Consider the following 27,344-nt stretch of genomic DNA (forward strand, 5'->3'; position numbering starts at 1 on the left):
AACATTGAAGAGAGATAGGGTGCGGCCTTCATATCTACCCACCAGGACAGTATATCTCCCACGGTCATCATGAATCACCTCATCAATAGCCAAGGGGAGGGAGGTTCGAACAAGAATACCCACACCCCTAGATCCGGAGGTAAACCCTGAGTGCGCCACAAGGCGGTAGCCCCATCTATTCATCGCATAACAAACATTACCAATCAAATGGGTTTCTTGCATGAAAACAATGTCCGGTGACAAACGTCGAATACATTTTAAGACCACACTGCGCTTAATACGATCACCCAGGCCATTAACGTTCCAGGAAAGAAATTTCAACCCTCTACCCCCCATCCCAACCACCCGAGCCAAGACCCCTCGTCCATGAGCTAGACATCAGAAACAGCAGCAAACACAGGAGCAAATCGCCTTGAAAACAACACACAGAAAAGAAAAAACTTCCCAACCCCCCTCCCCCAAACTGAAGAGAAACACCCCCCACCCTGCACCCCTGCAAAAAGCTAAAGAGCCACCCCAACCTGCAGTGTGCCTGTCGCCCAAGAACCCCTATTCTACACAAAGACCCCGGAGGAGGAAAGGTCTCCGTTCCATCCATCCCCCGACCTCAGCAAGAACAAAAATAACAAACGAAAAGACAGAATGATCACAATGTGGAGGGACGCCGGCCAACACCCCTGAGAATGTATTCAAAATAAGACATAAGAGCCGAACAGTTAGATCTCCACACCACCTTCGGCACCGCCAGGGTGAGCGGCGGAGTCTGTCTCAGGAGGACGGTCAGGCAATGAGTCCAGCCAGTCATTAACAGCATCTGGCCGATCAAAGAAAAGGGTACGTTCATTGTATTCAACCCGGAGTCTAGTGGGAAAGAGCATGGCGTAACGTAGGCCCCGATCCCGGAGACGTTTCTTGGCACCACGAAACTCCATACGTTGTCTCTGAACCTGTTGGGAAAAGTCCGGGTAAAAGTTCACCGTAGCGTTCTCAAAGGCCACCGGGCCCTTCACCCGCGAGGCCTGCAGGATAGCGTCCCGGTCTCTATAATGAAAGAGCTTCGCTACAATGGGTCTCGGCGGGGCTCCCGGCTTGACTTTGCCCCCTGGAACACGATGTGCACGTTCCACCGTGAAAAATTTTGTGAGACCAGAAGGGGCCAAATGGTTCAAGACCAGATCCTCAACCAGGAGATCCACCGAGTGGGGTTCAGGGTTTTCCGGTACACCAACCAGGCGAACATTGCAGCGACGCGCCCTATTTTCAAAGTCCTCCAGGCGACGGGTCATGAAGTCATTCCCCCGACGGAGATTTCCAATCTCAGTTTGGAGCTCCGAGACGTCATTCGTAAGGCTAGAGGATTTAATATCCAATGATTGTACCCTCTCATTCGTCTTGCCGAGATCAGCACGAATCAGATTCACCTCAATAGCCACGGTGTCAAGTTTGTGGGCCAAGGCCTCGTACTGTAGGCCGATGGATTCTCTCACACCCGAGATGGCGCCCATGATATCCTGTAAGGAGGGCTCCGCCGATTCTTCCAAAATTCGTTCGGACGCAATACTAGAACCAGGCAGGGCAGCTCCGGGGGACCCCTTAGAATGGGTATAACGATCCATGACATTCGATTGAACTGGAGCTCCGCGCAGAGGTGTTTTCGTCTTGCGCGTCTCTCTGTCCCCTCTGCCCGCCATTTTGAAGATGCGTCACAGGACTAGCCACCAGGTTCGACGGGCCCGACACCCAAAGTACAGGATCAAAAGTACATAAAAAGGGGGCACGACTCGGGTGGAGGTCGCCAAACCAGCAAATAGGTCACATGAAGCCCAACAGCCGATCTGCCTCCAAGTCTCAGTCGCAACACGACATCCACAGCCGTGGCCCAAGTCGGAACAGAATCGAAACCGAAACCTAGGAAGGGGGGACCCACAAGGCCAGATCTCCTGCCGTTGTTGTTCAATTGCAGGACGGCTACAGTACCGCACCCCGTCCCGGGCGCACCTCAAGGGCGGAGCCCAAAAGTTCAGAGCACCATAACTCAGGAATACGAGATCCAAATCGATTCCTGAAAGGTGCCAGGGTAATCAGCCAAGCGTCCCCTACACGAATTCTTGCAAGAAATCAGGATTCAGCCAGGATAAAATGTCGGGAGCGGCGAGGGTCCGGAGAGCGCTGTGCTCAAGCGGCCATCTCGGATGCCCGCCAAGCTCCTCTCTAAACAACTTGTTATTCTCTACTGATGAAGACAATTATCCTGTTACACAGCACTGGCTGCACCAACAATGGTGAAAACTAAAGACACTTACTGAAGTAAGTGTTACCATGCACTACATTTACCATAATGCATCTGAGCGAACTAAGGGCTGGGATGTGAGCTTACGAGTGAGCAGATTTATCACGTTTAAAGTAATAAAGTTGTTTCATGTACAGAAGGCCACTCTCGGGCTTAATTGTCAGTAGGTGTGGTAGGTGGCCTCTCATTCTCTATTGGTATCTGTGAAATCAATTAGTTACTCTTGTTTTCCAGTCATATCCTCAATACATTTCCTCTCAGTGTGCTCACCTTTCATCCAAGCGGCTGACAGTGAATAATTTTTCCTTAGGCACAGCCTCCATGGCATACCAAATGGATTCACAGATGACCCCAGGCATTATATCAAAAACAAAGTATTCAGTCTTGGTTATCTTTGACCATGTTTCGTTGACCTCGTCATTAATAGTATCCATTCTCCATACAAAGTTGTGGAAGAAAGAATTAAGTTGAGCAGGAAAGTAACAGTATGATTTGAAGCGGAGGCAGTACCAAAGGAAATTCCCATCACTGCCTTCACCAGAGGTAAAGTTTCCTTCTGACATTCACTAGGCAGATGGGTAATAACTCAGGCATGCTGCTGTGATCCCGCCAAATTTTGTGAGGCTCCCATGTTCACTCTTGACTGGCAGCAGATGAACTCTGTTGGAGTCCACTTTGTGCACGGGGGAGCCAGTCAGTCTCTCCCACTCAGACTGCATTCACAGGCGCCACAGAGAGCTTGCTATAACAAGTTGACATTGGTAAAGCACAGCTTATCACCCCTTAGGGTATCCAGGCTCTGGGGGGGGGGGGCGTCGGGGAGATTAAGTAAGCTATTGCCCAGAGTCACATGAGGTTGAGCTGAGCTGCTGCCAGCGCTGGAGAGCGAACCTTCAGCCCCGCGCTTCGGAGCCAGCTGCTCTGGCTGCTGTGCCACACCTCTCCCCTATGCGTGACTGTCATCTCTCATTGAGAAGTAAAGTAAGCTGAGGCCCACATTACGTGATAATATATAAAAATGTACTAGGTTTTCAATTCTTTAACGCACCAGACCTGACCTCATCAACCTGTGCTACTCTACTTTTTGTGCCTACTTCAGAAATCTAGTGGCTATTTTGGAATACATAATTCCTATTACTCTATCATGCACTTCAAAAAATTCTGGCTTTGAATCTGGCTCTCGTTTTCACCAGGATGCACTGGTTATACTTGTATGATCAGCAATCTGCCTTCCCAAGCCGATAACTAATCTCTGTTTCCCAGTAAGCAAAAAGTACATCTTCTCACATTGTATGACAGAAAGGGGTTCCTTCGCAGAAGTGTTTCATGTTCTTGGCCTAAATCTCCCCCTTTCCCCGCCATACTAAGCTTAGTCCAATATTACTTTTGTGAAGAAAAAGAACGAAATTACAATACTGATGTCTAGAAGATCTAATACACTCTTTGTATTTTTTGAGACACATGAAAATGGTTTGTTTTTAATAATTAGATTACAAAGAGATGGTAATGATATGAACATTTAACCCCCAAAGTATAGAAACACCATCTGTTTTTGGTAAACCAATAAAAACCACTGGCTATGCTGCCTCCAAAGAAGCGTCTAATCGTAATTCATTACTCTAGGTTCCAAATATCCAGAGCTCGTACAACCATGCCTAGATTGTGATTCCATCTAAGTTGACAGGTGTTCACATTTTACTTTTTCTTGCAGCAGAGTTATTCCATGATGGATTCGATTCTTATCACTCTAAGGTGATGATTGGATAGAACAGACATACATTGGTTTAAAATTAGGCCTGTATCTCAACATCTTATGTGGTGCCTAACCCACTTTTCAAAAACCAGAGCTGGGAGTTGAACGGTGATTGTTTAAAGAATGGAAGTAAATCTGCAGGGTTAAGCATGCAAGTGAAATATTCATGGTAGAAAAAGAAGAATTCATTGGTATAATGGCTCACAATATAAAAGGTACCAAGGAGGTTTTAACAAATCAGTGAATTAGATTAACATTGTAGAAAATGTGCATGTACAATCAAAATGTAATCTACCATTAAACGAAACTTAAAGTTGTTACATTTCAGCAGAAGGTCTGGGACTTTGCTCTGCATTCAACAATTTAGAAACCTGTGTAAATTTAATAGGACAGGCAGAGTATTGGAAAACTATCTTAAATGTAAGAATGTAAAATCACAGATATGCGTAATCTGATTTAAAGAGGACATAATATGTAGAACCCATACTAAAAACTGAAATATTTGAAGGCTTCCATGCCTAAAAGTTCTCTCCTGAAGCAGATCTAATCACTCGCTGTGGTGAATATCTAGAGGGGCTAAATCTCCGGTTAGTCACTGCTGAGAAAGAACTCTATTGGACAAGCCACCAGGAACCTAGCAACTGCAAAGGAAATCCTCTCATCACTAAGGGATAAGGCACCCGGTACAGACTGATCCTCGTCCTGTTTTGTAAGATGAGCAAGGACAACCCATCTCCCATCTTGCCTAAACTATTTCCACACTTTGTAGCTCATTAATTGCATTCCATGACATCCCATTATCCTTGCTAAATGCGTACTGCAGGACCCTATTAAGATGTTGGCCAGCAGATTGGATCAAGTGATTCATGCTCTTTATACGTTCATCCAACCCAGGTATCTTGAGCGGCAGGTACTCAAATGACAAAACTAGACTCTTCTGTGACATTTCAGAAAAGGTAATACACACCGATACCCTTTTCTGCTATAACAGCACTGGACACAGAAAATGCATTTGATATGGTCTTGTGAACTTTTCCTTTTGCTGTGCTTTGTAAATTTAAATTTGGTGAGACTTTGCTCAGGTTGGTCATGGCCCTGTAAGTAACCTTATAACCTTCATGAAGGATAAATGGTGTTTACTGAAGTTGTGTTTAACCTGGGTGAGGGCACAATGTAAGAATGCCTTTTGTCAAAGAGGTTAATGCCCGCTATGGAATTACTATCGCCTACAACCAGAGAGTAAAACACACTTATAGATAAGGCATTTGGAAACTGAATGTGTAAAGCTGTTGTTGACTACTCTAAGTTGGATGCATGCTTTATAGGTATGACATAAAAGCTCTGAACCCCACTCAGTTACTCATCTGTTTTGGGTGAATTAGGTCTTCAATGGCAATCAGCCTATCTGAAATATTTAGGCTTAGTATTCAATGATGACATTCATGAGTCATGTCAACTCTAACAAGAAACATTTTCTTTCTTGAGTTAAATCGCTCTTGGAACCATGGTCTTCCAAATATTTAACCTGTTGGGGAAGAGTCATAATAGTAAAATGATGGGTAAGTATCAGCTGAGCATAGAGTGGTAACACAATACCAAGTTTTAAATATCACCCTGCGACATCGACTGCTAGATACTGATTTGCACAGTATTATTAGGCTAAGGAGATGTGATGTTAGAATAAATCTTCACTCCCTTGACAATATTGTGTAAGCTGCTTGTGGTATCTGTTTTTGCAGGCCGATATATTTGTCTTTTAACATTCTGAAGTTCAGCTGTCAACAGCTCTGGCTATATAGTTAAAATCATTGCCACTGTCATCTCTGAATTTATTCGGAGAGAATAGCTTTTTGTTATTCTGTGTAGTTTTGAATGCAGGGAACTGGAATGTTGAGGGGAATGTTAGGGGAACGTTCCAAGGGTTGAAGTTGCTGCCTACCTTGGAGAACCAGTGGTTGCACATTAAATAAACTGGGAGACAAATTTTCTGGACTTCGTCTTTTTAGATAGAAAAATTAGAATCTCCCTGTGTTACCCACCATCTCAATCATCAATTTCCATATTTATTAATTGGAAAGACTTTGTGGCTGTTGCCTAAAACTAGAGTATCATTTGTGGTTGGTAGTCAAGTAGGAGTTTTTTTGCCTCAGGCCATCTAATAGCTATTATTGCAAAGAGTATTTGAAATGTTTTACACAAGAGCTTCTTGCTGAATACAGTTCAAGCTTTGCTCCAGTCGGAGAAGAAACTTGCTAACAGAAAATGTGCATCTATAATGTCCTCATGTAATAATGAAAAAGTTAAAGTAGATGTGAGCCCTAGACTTTGGAACAATTGGTTGGAGGTTGATCTGCCGTTAGTGAGCAATTTGGGCACTTATGGTTCTCCTCTCATTTGTGCAGAGCTTCAACTTTTCCTTCAGAATTTAGGCTTGTTTGTATTTCTAAAACTGAAATTTGCAGCATCTAAATTTATCTCGTAGATGTTCTGCCAAAGCCAATGCTACTGGGCGTATGGTATCCAAGATTTACTAGAATCTAGCCAAATCAAAAACGAAATTAAGTGAAAAAACATCAAAGAGAAATGGGAAAGGTAATTATCTCGGAAAAAAATGCGTTCTCGGTGGTGGTTAATCTGGACCACTGTTCTTGTCTCAAAAGTTTCCTCCTTGTCTCAAACCAGGTTTCTGACTTTTCATAAAACTCATAGGACTCCCCCAAGGCTCAATATATTAGGTTTCTTTTTTATGTTTGAAGAGCTTTATTAATATCATAAGGGTAACATCTGACAAAAGGAAGGGAGATACAATATATATAGGAAAGTAAAAAAAAAAAAACATAAAACAGAACGATCCTAATGTCAAAATTACTAAACAAAAAGCATTTTATGAGATTTTAAAGGGAAAGAATGGGGAATGAAAGAGAGAAAGGGGGAGAGATAAAGAAAGCGGGGAAAGTAATAAAGGAGGTAGAGGTAATAAAAGGAATCTGCAAAAACTTTATAATAACTCAATAAACATCGGGGGGAATTAAGAGAGATAATAAAACATCATCAAAAGGTAAGTACATTGACATATGAGTACAACAAAGAGTAATCATTTAAGGCGGTCGAAAATTTTCAGAGTTTGTTAGTAATGGTTTCACTTTTGTAACTGAACAATCTAAATACACAGTGAGGGAAAGCCAATAAAGCTCAACATTACGAGGAGGTTTACAGGAAGAGGTAAAGGAAACATCGAGTCTATGAAAGTGACGAACAGAATTCCACCACTGTTGCATGGAGATCTTTGCAAGGGTTTTCCAATTGGAAGAGATATGCTGAAAAGCGAGTGCAAGTAAAAGGTCAAATAGACCAGAAGAATGTGGCGGTAAAGTAAGTGTCTCAGAAAGACTACCTAGGAAAAGAATAGGAAGTGAGTATGGAACAGAGAGTGAGAAAATCTGAGAAATGCACTGCCACACCTGCTTCCAAAAGATAGAAACGAGAGGGCAATAGAAGAACATGTGTAAAAGATCAGCATTAGGTGAACTACAAGTCCAACAAGCAGAGTCAGAAGAAGAGGAAAAGCGAGAAAGGGAAATAGGGTAAAGATAGAGTTTGCGATAGAAGAAGAAGAGAGACTGAGTGAGAGAAGCAGAGCGAGAAACCTTCAAGGATTTGAGCCAAAGTTTATCCCAAAGGGAAGTAGGCCAAACACAATCTAGATCAGCCTCCCAGGAAAGTTCGACTTTAGATTTAGGATGGTCCGGGTTAGGAGCAGAAAATAATTTGTATACAAGAGACGCTTTAGGAAGAGTAGAAAGCAGCGGCAGGAGAGAAGAAGGAGGAGCGAGGGAGGGCGAGGAGGGCAGAGAATAGTAACGCTCGAGAATCACTCCCATAAGAATGGTATATTTATGTAAAAAGGAATAAGGACAGGAAACTTGAAGTTGGAAAAGCGGAAACGGACCAGGAGTGATACCATCAAAAATCTGATGAATCCATATGATACCATTTCGTCTCCAAGAGGACCAACAGATGGGTCTATTATTGATAAGAATAAGCGAGTTGTAGCAGATGGGGTGTTGTAAAAAGGAATCACGGGAGGCAGATGGAGGGGAGAATAAAGGTCGTAGTAGGGAAGAAGTATGTTTGAATAACGGGAAAGATTCATAGGGGGATTTCGAAGAAAAACGGATAAACTCTTCAAAAGAGAAAGGGGAGAGAAAAGTATGTTCAATCGAGAGCCATAAAGGAGAGAAAGGGGAGGGTTCACGTAGAAGCCAACGAGAAGCTTGACGAAGGGAGAAGGATTTATGATATAGACGGAAGTCAGGGAAATTAACGCCACTATTGGATTTGGGTCTACGAAGAGAAGCGAGAGAAATTCTGGACCTTTTGCCTTTCCAAAGAAACTTTGAAATGGAAGAATCAAGACGTTTGAAATATAGAGCTGGGATATGGACAGGTAACATAGAAAGCGTATAGATAAGAATAGGTGCAACCATCATTTTAATAGAGTCGAGCCTACCCCACCATGAAAGAAAAAGCGGGTTCCAAGAAGAGAATAATTGGTCAATACGCGAGAGGACAGCAGACATGTTTAACTTGACAGAGGAAATGATGGAATTAGAGAACCAAATCCCAAGGTATTTAATCTTGGTGCTATTCCAGGCGAATCCTGTAGAAGAGAAAAGATGGGGAAGACAGAACTTCGTCAAAGGGAGAATCTCTCTCTTGTCCGAATTAATTTTGTATCCAGATACAAGGGAAAATTCACCAAATTCAGCTAATAAAGGGGGAATGGAAGACTCCGGATCTGAAATGAACAAAAGGATATCATCAGCATACGCCGAAAGTTTTAGCTGACTGTCGCCATAGGGAAAGCCGGAGATAGAGGTATTCTGGCGAATGGAGGACAAGAAGGGTTCAAGAGCCAAGACAAAAAGAAGCGGGGAAAGAGGACAGCCTTGACGAACGCCCCTTTGAAGGGTGAAAGGAGCAGAGAGATGACCATTAACAAGAACAGATGCTTTAGGGGAGGAATACAATAAAGATGCGAGAGATATAAATTTGGGACCAAAGCCATGCCAAGCAAGAGAAGCAAATAAAAAGGACCAATCTACTCGGTCAAAAGCTTTCTCAGCATCAACTGAAATGGCGGCCAAGGGGAAGGAGCTTTATTTAGGACATTAAGAAAAATGCGAGAATTGTCAGAGGTAAGCCTACCCTTGATAAAACCACATTGCTCCTTGCCAATGAGATGAGGCATAAATGAGTCCAATCTCAAGGCAAGTAATTTCGCGAAGAGTTTATAGTCCACATTAACTAACGAGATAGGACGGTAATTTTTGCAAAACTTCGGGTCCCTACCTCCTTTCGGGATCAAACAAATGGTAGCATCTTGAAAAGTACCTGCAGCAGAACCCGTAGAGGCAAAAGATTGAAAAATAGTTAAAAGCTTGGGCAGCAGAAGATCAGAAAAATTTAAATAAAATTCCACTGGACAACCATCAGGGCCAGGTGTTTTACCTTTAGTAAGGGAGGAAAGGGCTGCAGAAAGTTCGTGAAGCGTAAGGTCAAGATCAAGGGAGGCAAGATTAAGATGAGAAGTAGAAGGTTTAGGGAGTTTTTGAAAGTAGGAATTAAGCATAGAGGACGAAGGAGGAGATTCCGGAGTATAAAGTTGCTGGTAAAAGAGCTGGAATTGATCAAGAATCTTGTCAGTCTCATGAAGGAGAGTGTTATCGGATGAGAAGATGGATTCAATCCCAAGACGTTCCTTGCGAGCTTTGAGATAATTCACCAAAAGTTTGCCAGACTTATTACTGCCTCCATAATTTCGTGCACTACTCCGAAAAAGAATAGACGACGCATTATCCGTAGAGAATTTGTTAAAAGAAATTTTGGCACGCAGAAGGGCTAGTGACATGCATTTAGCAGAGGAGGTGTAAAACTGATGTTCCAACTTTTTGATATGGGCGAGAGAAGATTTCCGTTTTTGAAGAAATTGTTTCTACTTCCGAGAGACAAAGTCGATAATAAAGCCTCGTGCCGTAGCTTTGAAAGAATCCCAAAGAGTGTGAGGGGAAATATCAGGAGTGGAATTGGTGAGAAAGAAATGATCAGTGAAAATACGGAAGGAAGAGGAGAAATTAGGATCGAGAAGAAGTGAAGAGTTGAAACGCCATCGGGAGGTCTTGGGATGAGGGGGGAGAAGATCAATATCCGTTATAATGGGAGCGTGATCCGAGATTACAATCGGCTCAATAGACGAAGATAAAAAATTCTGCGTAAGAGGTTGAGAGAGAAAGATATCATCCAATCTGGAGGAGGATGCATGGGGGTGTGAGAAAAAAGAATAATCAAGAGTGTCTGGATGCGTGAGTCGCTAGGAATCAGAAAAATTAGATTTAGAGATAGTGTCAAGAAATTGCTTGTGTGGCTTGTGGGGCACAAAGCGAACAGTGGATTTGCGGTCAAGAAAGGGATCAACCACCTGGTTACAATCACCACCCAAAAGGAAAAAATCATCTTGGTGTTGTGTGCATTTGTGTGTGATGAGCGGCCAGAACAAACAGTCAGGTTGGGTGGGACCATAAACATTGAACACAGTTAAGGGAACAGCATTAAGTAACAGTTTAGCTAAAATCCAGCGACCTTCCGAATCTTTTTCCTGTAACAAAACTTTACATTTCAGTTTTTTATTAATCAAAATGGCAACCCCATTCTTCTTGTTATCAGTGGTAGAAAATAAAACCTCGCAAACAAGTAAAAAGAGTTCCCTTGAGTTCCTATGCCTTGAATATTATAGAGTTAGGGATCTTGAGATATGTCCCTTCTCGAGATCTACCCTCAATTTAAATAACATGCATACATTCTATTCTTTCAAACCCAAATGGAACCACAGAAAGGCACTTACAATCTGAAGTTATATATACTACGTAGCCGATGTGTTTTGTATTATAACAAACTTCTTTATTTTTTATAAAAGCAATTCCGTATATCATAAAACAATTTCAATAAAAACACACACATTTATGTATTCCTTTAGCGAGTCTATCATATGTCTATCAACATGCTGTTATTCGTTTCTATACATTATTATTGTTGAAACACTCTCAAAAGATACAAATTATTCTTTTAAAAAAATATATTTTTACATTTAATAGTACAATCAAATGAAATAAAAATAAATCCAAGTCGACGCGTTTCGGTGGATCTTTGCTGTGCGCACCACCTTCCTCTGGACAATTTAAAAACAATTCTGTGAAAGCAATTATTAAAAAAAAAAAACAAAGTCATATTTTGTCCTCGGCATACGTTTACACAATTATACATATATATAATTATAGGACCATTTATAACCTCAGTATGATTGACTTGCACCCTAGAGAGATTCATACTTCAAATGGTGTGCTATCGCTTCAGACTATTGCTTATCGATACAGAGCTAGTCTTTTGTATAAGGCAGACCTATATATTACATTTTAGCAAACCTTATTCGTATACAGGTCCTAATCTAATCATACTTTGGCCTTTCCCTGTGCTCATTTCATGTTCCGATTATCATACATCCATCCCCACATTCATAAATACTGTTGCCCATTACCATTACTCTTGGAATGTACCAACTCTTTCTAAAGCTAACCTTGTACATTACTGGGGTATCAACCCACCTTATTAGCTGCCTTTAATCAATTTGATCATCAGCCACGGTGTCTATTCAGGCGCTGATTCCTGATAGTTCATATGCTCCTGTATTGGTTACAGATAGATGCATATAAGTTGTTTTTCTCTTCTTCTATTCAAAAACGACTATGCTTATACGTTAGATACTTACTAATTAAACTGTGATGAATCTCAGTAGAGCGTTGTTTACTATGTTGACTAGTATTTTCAATCCGCGTTATTGGCGTATTTTTTGAATGTGCATATGGGCACCTATTTGTAAAAAACATGAGTTATTTTAGGGCACTATTTTTATATTTATACTGTTCTTCTATTTCAGTATACCGTAATCATGCCTTACCAGAGTTAAAAAAAAAATCAGGTTTGGTATCTTCTGACGATTAAAAGGTTATTTCATTTTATTTCCTTTCTCATGTACTTTCGCCGGGGATTTCTTCAATTGTCCCACTTCCAGCATATATCTACATTCAACAGAATGTTAAGTTTTAGAAACATACTACAGTGCCTGACAGTACGTTTATTAGATAAAGCCTCCTGGTGGTATTCCCTATCCTTCTTTAGGATCGATGTCGGATTCTATTTGTCACGTGGTTACACCCTATCCTCTCTTTTTCCGGAGCAGTTATTTAGAGTTACACAATTATACTTCCTCCTCATTCTTTCTGCGTTAAAGCTCACATTAGGAAGGAAGAGGGGAGTTAATCTTCCTTCTACCTCACCCACCCGACTCCTTTTTAACTTAAGTGACTCAACATCATTGAGATGAGTTTCTTGCAAAAGAACAATATCAGGGGTATAGGTAGATAAATGTGAGAGTACCCTCTGTCTTTTGATGGGATTAATAAAACCTTTCACATTCCATGAAATAACTCTAAACTTTGAACCAGGGTAAATATGATAAGTAAAACTCTAGGAATAGAAACATTGCAAATACATCAAAAAACTCAAAAAATATGTGAAGAACGTTTTGAAGAACATTTTGAAAAAGGAAAAAAGCAAACAGGCATAGAGAGAAAGAGCAGTAAGTGTTTTGAAGAAGAAAAAAGAAATAAATGTCAAATAGGGTAGAAACGAGTAATACAGATAAGCCAGCGTAATGCATATACATCATAATCAGGAGAGAGAGGAGAGTAAAGGGAGGAAATAAATATTGCGGTTCTGTAGCAGAAAAGAAGAGAAAGGAGAGGTGAAGACCAGGGGGAAAAAGGGAAAGAAAAGGTAGGGGGAGAGGAAAAGAATTAGAGAGGAAGGAGGGATGAAATAGAAAGAAGAGACAGCACAAATCCAAAAGGATGACTGCAAAAAACATACCTGAGAGGAAGATACAAGAGGAGGATAGGGGGATGGTGACGCTTAACAAGATGAGCCAGCCAAGGAGGAGGGACACAACCGCACCGGGACATCATAGAACCACAAACAGGGGATCACAAGGATGAAGGAACAAAGGATTACAAATCTGTGGGAAGGAAGAAAATAATTAGAATCAAAAGTAGAACAATAAAATACATTCTGCAAACTACAACAGTCATTACGACAAAAGACATGAAAACAAAGGCAGTAGAACAAGAGACTATTCAGTAAGATACTAGAGGCACAAATGAAATATGGAGAGAAGAACAGTAAGTAAGCGAAGGAGAAGAACTGGAAAACAGATACAAAGACTCAAAAGACGTCTAAAACAGATCAGCCATTAGAAGGAGAGGAGGTCTCCATGCCACCATTGGATTGTAGAAGGATGAAATTCCTAAGTTTGCCAGCATACTGAAAAGTCCAAGTCTTATTTTGATGAGTAACGTTAAAAATGCAGGGATGAAACAAGCCATAGCGCGCCCCAAAGGAGCGCAAAGAGGGACGAAGGGAGAGAAATTCCTTTTGTCTAGTGGCAGTAGCATTAGAAACATCTTGAGCCAGGAATACACGCTGACCCAGCCAGGAAACTTGACGTTTGGCTTTAGCTGCGCCGAGAACCAAAAGGAGATCTGTACACTTCAGAAAAAGGATGATAACTCCACGAGGCTTTGTAGACACTTCTGTGCGCGGACCCAGTCTATGAGCTCTTTGAATTCTAATGGAAGTGGATGGTGGCATGTCTAGGAGCTTTGGAAGAAAGGAGGTGACCGGGTCATCCTCTTCAATGGATTCTGGAAGATTATAAATACGAAGGTTGTTCCTCCTATTTCGATTTTCAAAGTCCTCTGTATGCTGTTGGAGATAGAGAACAGTCTTTTCCAAGGAAGAAATGCGCGGTGAATTGGATTGAATGGCAGGAACTTGCTGCTCAACAGCGGTGATCCGCGCATCCATGATGGACCATCTATCTTTCAGAAGTTGCATGTCTTTACTTGTTTCCTCAATAAAAGGACGCATTGCGCGAATTTCTTCGAGAATTAAGTCCATGGAGGATGGAGGGGATGACTTATCAGGAGAGGGAGGGTCCTGCTTTAAACGTTTGGAAGAGGATGCAGGAGGCGAAGATTTATTCAAAGAAGACTGTGCAACAGAGGAGCGATGAGGAGCTAGGCCAGCCATTCTTGGCGCTGGGACAGAAGTACACAAATCCGTAGACAGAGGTTTTGGAATGTTCGTGGAAGGAACAAAAATAAACTTTGGTTTGCGAAGTTTGACCATGAAAGGAAAATATGTCCAAAATTATTCAAAAAGCCCACATTAGACACACCAAGGACACCAGCAGGGATAACAATGCAGATATGATGAGCCAAGCCAGTGTGAAACACAATAAAACCAAGGGCTTCCGAATGAAAAAAAAACAAAAAGAAAAAAAAAAAACGAGGAGGCTGCTGAAAAAACACTCCTAGAGAAATTGGCTCCTGAAAGGGGCTAAGTAACAGTGGAATGTAAAAGTCAATTTGGTCAGAAGAACATACTTTGTAAGACAGGAAGAGCCAAAATCACATGTTGAGGAAAAATAGCACGTTTAGAGTAGCTGGTTACATGGAGTAAAATAAGAAGCGCAGGAGCAATGCCACTTGAAGGAAGGCCCCTCCTCTAACAGCTAACAGCAGCCTCAGACTCAAATAATAGCAGAAACACAGTCTAAATAGATAGATAGGTGCAGGACAAAAGGTGCCAGCTGACAGCAGTGAATGACTGTAAAAGGGGCATTCAAATACGATGACACATGCTGAAAATAAGGAAAGTTGCGCAGCATAGCAGCAGGAAACATGAAATGCAATGTTAAACATGCCCACGTAATCCATGAAGAGGATGAAGTCAGGGCGCATATGTATCCATTAGAAAACACATTGGAGCTCCTCAATAAATCCTTCAAAAATTCAAAGAAGAATTACTAATGCGTCAGCACGCATACAAAGGAGGCCAAAACGGTGGAAAAATGCAGGGAAAATGTAAAGGACGTCATAATCACCAGCGCGGCATGCAATTCTGAGGCGCGGTGTGAGGTATTGTCTTAATGCGGTAAACAGGCGCGTGAAATGGCGGCGGCCCGCTCCACTACGGGGAGAACGGGTCGCGGCCGCAGAGTAACTCCGGCTTACTGGCAAAGCATGAAGAAGGCACCACTGAACTCCGCTCACATTCTGGCAGCCGTTTTTTCGTCCTAGGTCGACGAAAACGAGCAGGAAGCGGACGGAATGATGAAGGTCTGCCCCGATGCGGCGGAGGTCCCACGCTAGGCGGCCATCTTCATCGGCGCCGTAGCCACGCCCCTCAATACATTAGGTTTCTTAACTTCTCATCTTTGTTGACACTGCCAATAGTCAATCACCGACCTTCCACATCTAATGTTCAACAGTCAACGTCTGGGTGAGCTGACTAAGGTGTTAAGGAATGTATATTTGTGTGACATGCCTCTAACTTCACCATGTGTTCCTTCCCTTTCTATTTGCTGGATGTCGTTCAACTTACAGACATGTATCGCTCTTTTTGCACTTCTCCAGTATCAGAAGCATATCCAGAGATTGCCTTTGATGGTGTTTTTGCGTTTTGTAGTGGCATATTGACACTTCTTTTCTTCTCACTCCATTTTCTTACAAATGCACCAAGCTGACAGTTTTCTTTGTTTTTGCTGGACTGAAACAGGAGTTATTGTATGTCCTCTATTTCCTCTGTAATATTCCCAGTTTATCTTGCATTACTGTGATCTTCTCATGTATATATTAAATCTTTGTCATGAATTTGTCATTGTGTTATATTTAGCAGGCATCTATGTATATATTGCCGGCAAACATTTAAACGCACTAATTTTGCTATTTTTAAATGCTGTATTTATTTTAACAATATGTGTTGTATGTTGCGTTATGTTTTTTTAAATTGGTTGCAAGTATATCCATATGATTTTCACATTGATAAATTACTTTATTCAAGACTTAGGTAGTCCTGTCAAGTTTTTCTTTTTAAACCATTTTCTTGACTAATCCTCTTTTTTCTGAAGGTGTGACGTAGACCTGAACAATTGGCCTTTCCAAGGATTTGCCATGGGCAGCTCTTGTTCTACAATCTGTATACAAAATCCAGATGTGGTGAACCACATCAAGATATTTGGCTTTTTTTAATGTAGTACATTACTTCGATCCTTTTGGAAAACATCTCTTGTTTGTTTAAAATAGATAAACATCTTTACAACAGGAAGGCGTTTCTCTTTATATGCTCTGCTAGGATTAATTTGACAGTGCATGCTCTTTCAGAGAAGCACTCCCTTCTTGTAAATCAAACAGAATGCACTGGATTATTCTGTTTATTTTTAGCACTCGCATTGCCTTTGTTTCTTTAGTGACATGGCCAAGAATCAAGTTTAAAATGCTGCTCTCGCTCTAAATGCACTGGAGTCCACGAGCCAATGTACAAGCCAACGGGTTGGCAATTGTGTAAAGGTCTTTAGAAAATCAAATTTCTGTCCTTCAAACAGTATATTTGTTTTTTTAAAGTAGACAATAATAAGGCATACCCTCATGCTTATTCAAGGTTTGTGATGCCTGTTCAAACCTTGGGCAGGCCATCAGATCACTGTTTGTAAGAACCCCATACATGTCCGTTTTGCCAAAATGTATTGGTCGATTAACCGTTGTCAAAATCTACCTCCGTTGCTGGCCAGATGTTTACATTGATTGATTTTCAATTATATTGTAAAGCACTGCAACGGGAGTAAGCTTTACATTGAATCAACTGGAAATCTAGAAGGAGCACTTCCTATCCTTTTTCAACATTTTCAACTCAACCAGTTGTTCTCAAAAGCTTTGACGCAGTCAATAGTTTGGGGTTTTGTATAGGGTACACTTACCTCTGTCTGCCTGTCCAGCTTAGCGCACTACTCTGAATCTCTTCAACATGTGCATGTTTGGCAGCATAAGAGAGTAGAGAGGTGCATAGCGTGTGGGTGATGCCGGGTCTGGTGGCTCAGTGGACTAATGCATCCACTGCAGGGGCCTGTGTTCAACCTTATGGTCACAGGTTCAAATCCCGGCGGGTCCACTCAGCCTGTCATCCATCTGAGGTCGATAAATTGAGTACCATTGAGTTGGGAAACAATAAACATTTGTTATTCAGCATGATTGTCTTTAAAGATTGAACATCACCCCACTGTGGTTCTAATGTGACTTTTATCGTTTGCACCACAGGATGGACTCACTTGAGGTTATTGTGTGCAACTACGAAGACCAGAAGGCCTGAGAAGTGGCCACACCCACTGGGGCGGTTTGAGTGAATATAATGCGGCTGCACTTTACCGGTCCTGTGGTACATAATTTGCCGTTGCTATTGACAAAGGGTCAAGAGACTTGAAATGCATCTGGCAGTGAATGGCAGTAATAATCTGATGACGTCTTTTACATCTGTGTGCAGCCTTCGTGATTAAATAAATAAGGAATCAAACCTACCTGGTGTGGCCCTTACATAAGGGGCAACTCTTGTGATCGTTGTCTGAGATTGCCAATCAATGTTCAGGAGATCGTTAACTTTAGTTTCCTTGCACATATCTTATCCTATTCAGCATCTGAATTGTTTCTTTTCTTACAACTTTTCATTACATGGGTAGTGCTTTCAATTATGGGTTTGTCCGGCGTGTGGAAATCGAATTTGGGACATTCTCAATAATTAACTTGTGGGTTGGTACAATGTAAACCGAGCTTTTTGCAATGTGATAATGTGTGGGAAAATGTATTTCATTTGTCAGAATTTGTTGCAGTGGGTGTGCATTTATAATGAGTAAAATGTGGATAAAAAGTGGTTTTGCTCTACGAATTTGAGCAGTTTCCTGAGTTGTACACCGTGTTGTATTGCTGGGATTACTGCTACTAGCTGCAGCTAATAAATTTGATCTCTGACGCCACCTAGAAGTATTCCGTGTCTCTGTATACCAAGACAGGTGAATCCGAAGACTTTGGGCGTGCCCCTGGCGCCGCTGGGTTAAGAAAACCCGGTTCTTCAGTTGGCGCCCAATGTGGGGCGACTTCAGCGGTACCGGTCCAAGCCCAAGGATCGTGAGGAGCCACGTGAGGAAATTCTGGAGACCACTGCATGCCGACGTGGACCGAAGGTTTTTTCTGCGAGGCTTCCCGCTTTCCGACGCTTACGAAGGACTGCTGCCCTAACTGTCGCCCTGTCTTGGACCCTCGATTGATGCTTTGTAGAGCGAGACGATAGACAGTCTTCTGGTGGCGTGACAGATATTTTGGTTAAGTATAAGTGGGTCGCTCCCACGACTTTGTTTTGTTTCTTGGTTTTGATTCGGTTGTTGCAATAATCGAAGCCGAGGGGCTCGTATATTTATGAGTGTATCGATAGTTGATAACCCCTTGAAGTTTGAAGCTAGATTAGTGAGCTATAAGATGCCTGGTCTTAGCAAAATTAGGAAATAGTTTAGTTGTGGTTGCAACAGGGATTCCCGATTGGAGGATTCGTGTCCGATACCTCCGGTTGGAACTCCGACTATTCAAAACATGGAGTGGGTCCTATCACCTATAATGAAAAATGGGTCCGCTATACAAGGAAAGATGGTGTTTTACGATGGCCCCAATATGGTAGTTTCGAATTAAATATTTTAGATAATTTAGAAATTGCGCTATTTAAGAAGAAAGCCCGGCCGGCGATGTTTGACTCTTTCCGCCTTTGGCGTAAGGAAGCCAAACAGCGAGAAATTAAGCAAGGAAAGAGAGATAGGAAAGATAAGAATATGTCAGTACTACAAGCTGCTAGGCAGTTTAAGGAAGATGGAGAAGAGCGTGCGAGTGAAGTCTCAGATAGACAACGTTGTATGGCCATCGATAAATGTTATCCGGCCTTGTCACCTTCTCCTCCAAAAGTGATTGAAGATCCTGAAAAAGATCCTTTGATGTCTCAATTATTGAGATTGCCACCCCCTTATGTGCAGGGTGCTACTGCACCTCCATTACCCCCTGTTGTTGCACCCTTTGTTGTTCAGCCCCCTGCTGTTGTTCAGCCACCCGTTGCTTCACAGATGGTTCTTCCTCCTACGGTGCAGCCCCCTCTAGGGTCGGCAGCTTTGTCACCGGCCTTGCCTCAAACTCCTTTGCCTTCCATTTCTGTATCTCCGACTCCTGCTACTTTTGTCCCTACACCTCTCTTGCCTCAAAACATTCATTCTCCTGTCTTTATGTCCACTTCTTCTCCTTCTGCTCGAAAACGAATGACTGAGACTGTTGCTAATCTTTTGTCTCCACTGTTTGGGTCACTGAATATGACCCCTGTTTCGGAACGTAAGCAGAGTCGTAGTCAGCTTCCTAGTTCGGAAGAGCGGACAGTGTTGGATCTATTGGCTCGTAGATGGGTTTTAAATGCTTCTAGGTATGATTTGCAAGCGGTTATGGATGGTTTTTTTCAGTGGGAGCCGCCTAAGCAAAGGTATGTTTTTAACGTAATGTGTACTTTTCTTCGTCAGGAATGGGAAGATAATGAGTTGGGTCCAATTCCGTTGGACTTGATTAATGTCCAGTCAGAATTTGCTAAAGGAACGAAAGTGGAGTCTGATGTTGCAGACGCCGTAGAGGTGATACTTGCTTTCAGATCTAGGCTTCCGCCTCAGACATTGTACGAACTTGATCCCTCTGTTAGGAGGAAAGTGAAGCAGTATCCTATGAGAGAGGTTCCTCCTGTATGGAGAGAGGCAGTTGAGGCTGATGCCGCTCATGGTATTGTGGCCGTACCAGCTCATTTTCAGCGAGTGTGGGTACATGTTCCTTGGAAGAGAGAAGAGGTCTTGGCTCTTAAGCAGACCTTATCTGATCCCCGTAAAAATCCTGCTGGTTATTACAAGGAGTTGTCTCAGACACTTGATGCGTGTGTCATGAATTTAGCTGACATAGATATGTTGATGGGTAATGTAGTTCCTCAACCTGTGTGGGCGAAGATCCGTCATGAGGATCATGTGCCAGAGTTAGGAGACACGTGGAATAATATTACTGCTGCAGATGGTCGGCAGGTAGGAGGTGCCAAACCTGAACCCTTAGTTGCAGAATCACCTGGTAGGATTATTAATTTAATGAAAACTATGATGCCTCCTTTACGAGTGAATTGGGATAAGTTATCAGCATGCAAACAAAAGAAAGACGAGAGCGTGTCTGATTTCTTTACTAGGTTTGAGGAAACGTTCATCGATCATAGTGGTCAGGACATGAGCACTGAAGGTGGTCAAAGTTTGTTTGTGGACAAATTTGTCTTTAATTTGCTTCCCGAATTTTCTAATAAGTTAAAGGACTCTGAGAGTTCATGGGCTGTTTCTTCGTCGGCCCAGATATTGGCTACTGCACAATATTACGAGAATAGGGATAAGGATGAGAAGGATAAAGTAGAGAAGAAAACTAGAGACCTAAAGACGAAAGTTCTTTTACAGCAAGCTTATCCGCCTCGTCCGAGTCAGCCTCAGTTTCAGCAACCCCCACAGTTTCAGAGACTGTTACAGAAGCCTGAGTTTTTCGCTCCGCGATTTCGGCCAGGACCTAATCAGTGTGCTTACTGCAGAGAGGAAGGTCATTTCAAGAATAGTTGTCCGATTTTGTTACAGCGTGCGAATGGTGTATCAGGTCAAAGAGGTCGTGGTGGTTTCCAACAAGCTCCTAGAGGTAGGGGACGTGGTGTGTTTCCCCAGAATGAGCGTTCCTTTCCCCCTCAGAATTCTGCGAATTATTGTGAAGGACAGAATGTTCCGACTGTTCAGTCTGCCCAGTACTACGCTGATGATTATTGTGTCGAGAGTGAGAGTGCTGGTTATAATGATAGTTAGGACAGCCATGGACAAAGTTAGGGAGTAGTGTCAGTTCCAGTAGACCAGAGTGGACCTTATGTTGAAGTGATTACATCAGGTGTGGCAGAACCTTTTCTTTTGGATACTGGTGCGACAAAGAGTTCTATTATGCACTCTAAACTTCCTGGCGCACCTTTGTCTGGCTTGACCAATGTTTCAGTAGGATTTTCTGGCGCCCCAGTTTGTAATCCGGTTTCCAGTCCTTTGCCCCTTTCTATTGGTCCTTGTGAATTGGAAGCTCCCCTTATTCTAACGACTGGTTGTGGTGAGAATCTGTTGGGTTTGGACTTGCTGAAAAGATTGTATGAGACATTACATTGTTCTCTTTCGGGAGTACATCTTACAGTGGGTAAGAAAGTGATTTCTCCAATGTATTTGTCTAAAGATTGTCTTTCACTGGAATTGCGTTCTCTTCCTGATACACTTTGGGCTACAGGTCCCAATGATGTTGGTCTTTTGCAGATTCCATCTTATGTTGTTACCCTTAAATCGAATGCTAGGCTACCTCGTATTCCGCAATATAAAATATCTAGTGATGGCGAGAGAGCTCTTTTAGCGATTATCTATGATTTGGTTGAGAAGGGTGTAGTTGAAGAAACGAGAGGTAATGTGTGTAACAGTGCTGTTCTGCCTGTCCTGAAGCGTACTGATGCTTCTCAGCCACCTGTGTATCGGTTTGTAATCGATCTTCGAGAGGTTAATAAAATTGTTGTGCCACAGTTTCCTGTTGTCCCTGACATCACTGCTTTGTTGACTTTGATCCCTGCTTCAGCTGCTTGGTTTTCAGTTATCGATTTGAAAATCGCTTTCTTTAGTATTCCGATTGCTGAGGAAAGTAGAGATATTTTTGGCTTCTCTTTAGGAGGTCGAAGCTTCCGGTTTAAACGTGCTCCTCAAGGTTATTGTGAAAGTCCCTCCATCTATAGTCAGGCGTTGAAAACTCAGTTAGATGATTTTGTATTGCCTTCTGGTGCTACTCTTATACAGTATGTTGATGATCTGCTGGTTGCTGCTGATGATGAAGAGATTTGTAAAGAGGCTACTCTTTCTTTGTGACGACATTTGTCTGACCTTCATCATAAAGTGTCACCTTCAAAGTTACAGTATTGTCGCTAAGAAGTAACCTACTTAGGTCATCTCTTGTCGAAGGAGGGAAGACGATTGACCCCAGAACGAATTCAAGCGATTGCCCAAATGAGTGTGCCATCCACACAGAGAGAAGTGCGTGCTTTTTTAGGTATCACTTCGTATTGTAGACAGTGGATTCCGAATTTTTCTCTGATAGCAAAGCCTCTGTTGGGTCTGACTCCTAAAGATACTCCGCATCCTCTCCCTTGGTCTGACGAATGTCAGAAAAGTTTTTCTGAATTACGTGATGCATTGTGTTCTGCTCCGGTGTTGGGTACCCCGGACTACAGTAAACCTTTTACACTGTATGTACACGAGAGAGAAGGTTGTGCATTGTCAGTGTTGATGCAACAATTTGGAGATAAGCAGCGTCCATGTGCGTATTTTTCAGCTATGTTAGATCCGGTAGCTAGGGCGTTGCCGAGTTGTTTGAGAGCTACAGCGGCAGCGGCTGTTTCTATCCGACAGTCTGCCGGTTTGGTATTGGATAATACGCTGATTGTGATGGTCCCACATGCAGTGGATACTTTATTGAATAGGACTAAGACACAGCACCTTACTAGTGCGCGGTTGTCAGGTTATGAGTTGACGCTTTTGGCTAGCCATGTGCACATCAAAAGGTGCAATGTGTTGAATCCAGCTACGTTGTTGCCGATTTCTGTAGAGACAGATGTTCAGGAACAGCATGATTGTCTTCTCCGGACAGAGGAGGAAACGAAGGCTAGAGTTGATTTAAAAGATACTCCTCTTCCGAATGTTGATGGTACCCTATGGGTAGATGGTTCGTGTTTTAAGCTTCCGAATGAAGAGACGACTGCAGCATATGCTGTCATAACTTTGCATACAATTGTTGAAACAGCACGTATAGCACAGAATTCAGAAGAAGCAGCAGAGTTAATAGCATTAACTCGAGCGTGTGTGTTGTCAGAAGGGAAGCGAGTGAATGTTTATACTGATAGCCAGTATGCGTTTGGTGTGGCTCACAGTTTTGGACGCTTGTGGAGTGAGAGAGGATTTCTTACTTCCCATGGTACGAAAATTCAGCATGGGCAATTAGTGAATGAACTTCTTGAATCACTTACTCTACCAAAGCAGATTGCAATTGTGAAGTGTAGTGCGCATAAGAAGGTTGTGGATGATGTGGGCCGAGGAAATGCGTTTGCGGATGAAGTTGCGAAAGAAACGGCGAAGAATATGATGAGTCGAATGTATGTTGTAGGCCCTGCTAACTGGGTTATGGCTGGTGGAATGTGTGAAGACACAATAGAAAGTGTGAAGTTGATTCAGGCTGAAGCTACGGAAAAGGAATTGAGTACGTGGAGAGAGTGTACGGGTATGTTGGATTCGACAGGTTGTTGGGTTGAGTTGTCGGAGCACCAGCGATGGTTGTTACCTGATGCGTATGTGCTCCCAGTGGTTACTATGGCTCATGGAATGGCTCACATTAGTTCGAAAGGGATATGCAAGTTGTTGGCCCCGGTATGGCAGAATGCTGGAATTCCTAAATATGCTGAGAATGTGGTGAAGCATTGCATGATTTGTCTGATGTATAATCCTGGAAAGGGAACTCCAACTAGTCATTTTGCTCCTCCAACGTATCCGTTTGAAGTGATACAGCTATATTACATTCATATGGAGAGATGTAGCAACCTGAAGTATGTCCTTGTGGTTGTTTGTGCCTTTTCCTGGATAGAGGCCTGCCCCCTAAAGGATAATACTGCCTTGTCTACAGCCAAGGTTTTGCTCAAGGAGTATTTCCCTAGGTATGGTTTGCCGAGAATTGTATGGAGTGACAATGGAAGTGAATTCGTGGGTCAGATCATGAAGAAAGTGTATGCGGGTTTGGGTATTAATCAGAAATTCCATGCTGCGAATCACCCCCAGTCAGCTGGACTTGTCGAGTGCTATAATGGCACTCTGAAATTGAAGTTGGCTAAAATACAAGCGAGCTCTGGTCTTACATGGCCAGATGCCTTGCCGTTGGCCCTTTTGTCAACGAGGACGACAGTACATTCTTGTGTGGGAATTAGCCCATATGAAATTGTTTTTGGTCGTCCGGCCAATGTTTGGGGTGTGCCGAGGCCTAAAAAGTACAGCGATATCGAGGACCCTATGTTGGTGGATTACTTACATGACTTGACTGCTAAATTGCGTGTTCTCCACCAACAGGTCTATGACAGTTTGCCGACAGCGACTGCGGATCCAGGCCACACGATTCAACCTGGTGACTATGTTCTCACCGAGAATTTTCAAAGAACTAAGAACTTGGAGCCAAGGTGGACTGGACAGCGTTTAGTCTTATTAGTGACTCGGACTGCAGTTAGGGTAGCTGGTAAAAAGAATTGGGTACATGGTACCCATTGTAAAAAGGTTCCGTTGCCCTTACCGTATGACAAGTGGGTGAGGGGAGGTATAGCTGATTCCGAATGTGAGAGAATTCCTAGATTCGTACCTTTTAGTGATGCACATTTGGTATGGACTCAGTCAGAACGTGCAGACGATGAAACTTTGCAAGCTGCTGTGCCATCACATCGAAAGTTGAATACAACGGATCCGGAAACACTTTTTCAAGAGCAAACTGAGAAAGGACAAATAAATGGACAAATAAAACTTGAATTTGTTTTGTTGTGAATTACACCTTTTCAGATAAAGAGACTATTTTTCTTTTTCTTTTTTGAGTCACCATCCGGTCTCTGCTGCAGGGTCGCGGTACAGTCTTAAGGGGTGAGCCGCGAATTGATGAAAGGTCTGTGGTTCCTGGTCGCTAGTGTGATCTGTACGCACACTTAAGTGAAGAAGGTAATTGCCGTGAGCAGCACGTTAGAGGATGGAGTCTTTTGAATCTGATAAGGGTGTTAAGAGAATTGATTCTAAAATGAGAATGTGTACATTGGTCCGTAGCAAATGTTTTTTGATATTGTGTTTTTTAATGCTTTTGAATATTATATTAGCTTGTGTGGGTTGGATTGTCTATGTTACACAACAGACTCTTGCATCTACGTCCCAACCTACTCTTTCTTTTTCTACTGTTTCTCCACATGAATTTCACACGTTGCCTGAACATGAGCAGACACGAAGATCAGAATTTGTTTCAATTCATTTATACAAATGTTGCATCAGCATCAGTTAGTAGTAAATACCATGAATTGCTGGGTATGTGGTCTTATGCCTCATACGACAGATAAGGGAATGCCATATTTAGTTTTGCCTTTTTCGCCTAATGGGTCAGTATGGGCACTCCAAACAATGTTTATCTATGCGAATGAAGCATCTCCTGTACGTTCCGTTAAAAATAATGCGAGTAATAATGCCTTGATACAGGGAATAGTAGATATGATCAGAGATATTGATGCGTATAATGCTATCCCTAAGGATGAGGTACGAGCATATATTGGTTGGAACAAGACTGGATATAGCATTAGCCTGACAGAGAAGGAGAGACGAAAAAGGTCTCCCCCCTATTTGGATTGTACCCCACCGAGGTCATTTTTGTCTGCAAGGTAATGGTCAGAATCCGAGAGCTCAGCTTGGTAAGAGTGTGTGTGTTCACACCTATGTCTATACATCCTAGAAATCTCCACCGTTCGTGCCAGCTAAAGGCACACATTTTGTTTGTTACGACAGAGCATATACATGGTTGCCTCCTGATTTTTCAGGCACATGTTATGTGGCATTTTTGCTTCCCCCTACATACACTGCTGCTTTCAATTACCATAAGACAAGATATGGTAGAGGTGTCATCGATGCGAGAGACACAGTCGCACAAGAAGTTGGAGACTTCTTTAAGGGTTTCGTGCCCTTTTGGGGTCCTATGGCTAATAGTAGGAATATTCGTCCGCTTACGAGAGTGGTTGAGGCCACTATAAATGAAACTGCTGGTGCCCTTAGAAATATTACAGTTGAGCTTCAAGCGGATCGTCTTATGACATTACAAAACCGTATAGTTTTAGATATTATACTTGCAGATAGAGGTGGGGTATGTAAATTGATCGGGTCTGGTTGCTGTGTTTTCATACCAGATAATGCCCCGACAGGGTACCAAGCCATCTTGAAGTTACATAAGTCCGCTGAGTCTATACATGTAGACGAAGGGAACTGGTCATTGATGGAATGGTTTTGAGGACTGTTGTCCAGATGGGGATGGAAGATTCTGATGTTCCTTGGTATGGCTTTAGCTATCCTTTTCTCGTGTTGTTTATGCATCCAGTGTGGTCCCGCCATTTGTAGTGTTTGTGCTACGATGTGTGTGAGAAGACCTATTTCGAGAGAAGCAAAGGATAATAAGATGATGTTACAGCAACACCTTGATGACCTGATGAGAATAGACATAGACCTGGATTCAGATTGACATGAGTTTAGGTTATTGCCTACGTAATGGCAAAAGGAGGGGCTGAGGTTCCGTGTTTCTCGGGACCAGACTCCATTTTGTTTGAGTTGTTCGTGACGCCATTTTGTGTTGCCCTCACGTAGGCCGTGGAGGTAACCAAACGAACAAAGTTGCATGGGCTTCGTTGTTCATGTAGGCATTAACTAGGCCTTTTCTGACTTGTGAGTGAACTGCAGGACGCTGACCCCGTCACCTGAAACTGACCTTTTGCGAGGCCAATTTCTCTAGCTGATCGTTGTCTGAGATTGCCAATCAATGTTCAGGAGATCGTTAACTTTAGTTTCCTTGCACATATCTTATCCTATTCAGCATCTGAATTGTTTCTTTTCTTACGACTTTTCATTACATGGGTAGTGCTCTAAATTATGGGTTTGTCCGGCTTGTGGAAAGCGAATTTGGGACATTCTCAATAATTAACTTGTGGGTTGGTACAATGTAAATCGAGCTTTTTGCAATGTGATAATGTGTGGGAAAATGTATTTCATTCGTCAGAATTTGTCGCAGTGGGTGTGCATTTATAATGAGTAAAATGTGGATAAAAAGTGATGTTTTTCTCTACGAATTTAAGCAGTTTCCTGAGTTGTACACCGTGTTGTATTGCTGGGATTACTGTTACTAGCTGCAGCTAATAAATTTGATCTCTGACGCCACCTAGAAGTATTCCGTCTTCTGTATACCAAGACAGGTGAATCCGAAGACTTTGGGCGTGCCCCTGGCGCCGCTGGGTTAAGAAAACCCGGTTCTTCAGGACTTTAGTCTGTAAATCGATTATGTAAGGGGATTCCAACCTCCGCAACCTCTGTACCCTGTCCCCACCCCTCGGACGTATCGGTGCATGGTCTACACCAAAATATTGGAGCAACTCCCTATTGCTTTTGGT

At 42.5% G+C, this 27,344-nt stretch overlaps 1 protein-coding gene and 1 long non-coding RNA gene across 2 annotated transcripts in view; one reads left to right on the forward strand and one right to left on the reverse strand.

Annotated features, from left to right (window-relative positions):
• Nucleotides 1-27,344, forward strand: part of LOC144762811 (uncharacterized) — a 240,806-nt gene that overhangs the window by 81,363 nt on the left and 132,099 nt on the right. The gene's annotated exons all lie outside the window — the stretch shown is intronic.
• LOC144763656 (uncharacterized) lies at nucleotides 10,986-15,369 on the reverse strand. The gene is made up of 4 exons (XR_013596250.1): nucleotides 15,230-15,369; nucleotides 11,866-13,170; nucleotides 11,702-11,780; nucleotides 10,986-11,289 (listed from the first exon to the last, which is right to left on the reverse strand). It is a non-coding gene; the product is annotated as an uncharacterized LOC144763656 (long non-coding RNA).

The sequence above is a fragment of the Lissotriton helveticus genome, chromosome 6 (genome assembly GCF_964261635.1).
Source record: "Lissotriton helveticus chromosome 6, aLisHel1.1, whole genome shotgun sequence".
NCBI classification, from domain to species: domain Eukaryota; kingdom Metazoa; phylum Chordata; class Amphibia; order Caudata; family Salamandridae; genus Lissotriton; species Lissotriton helveticus.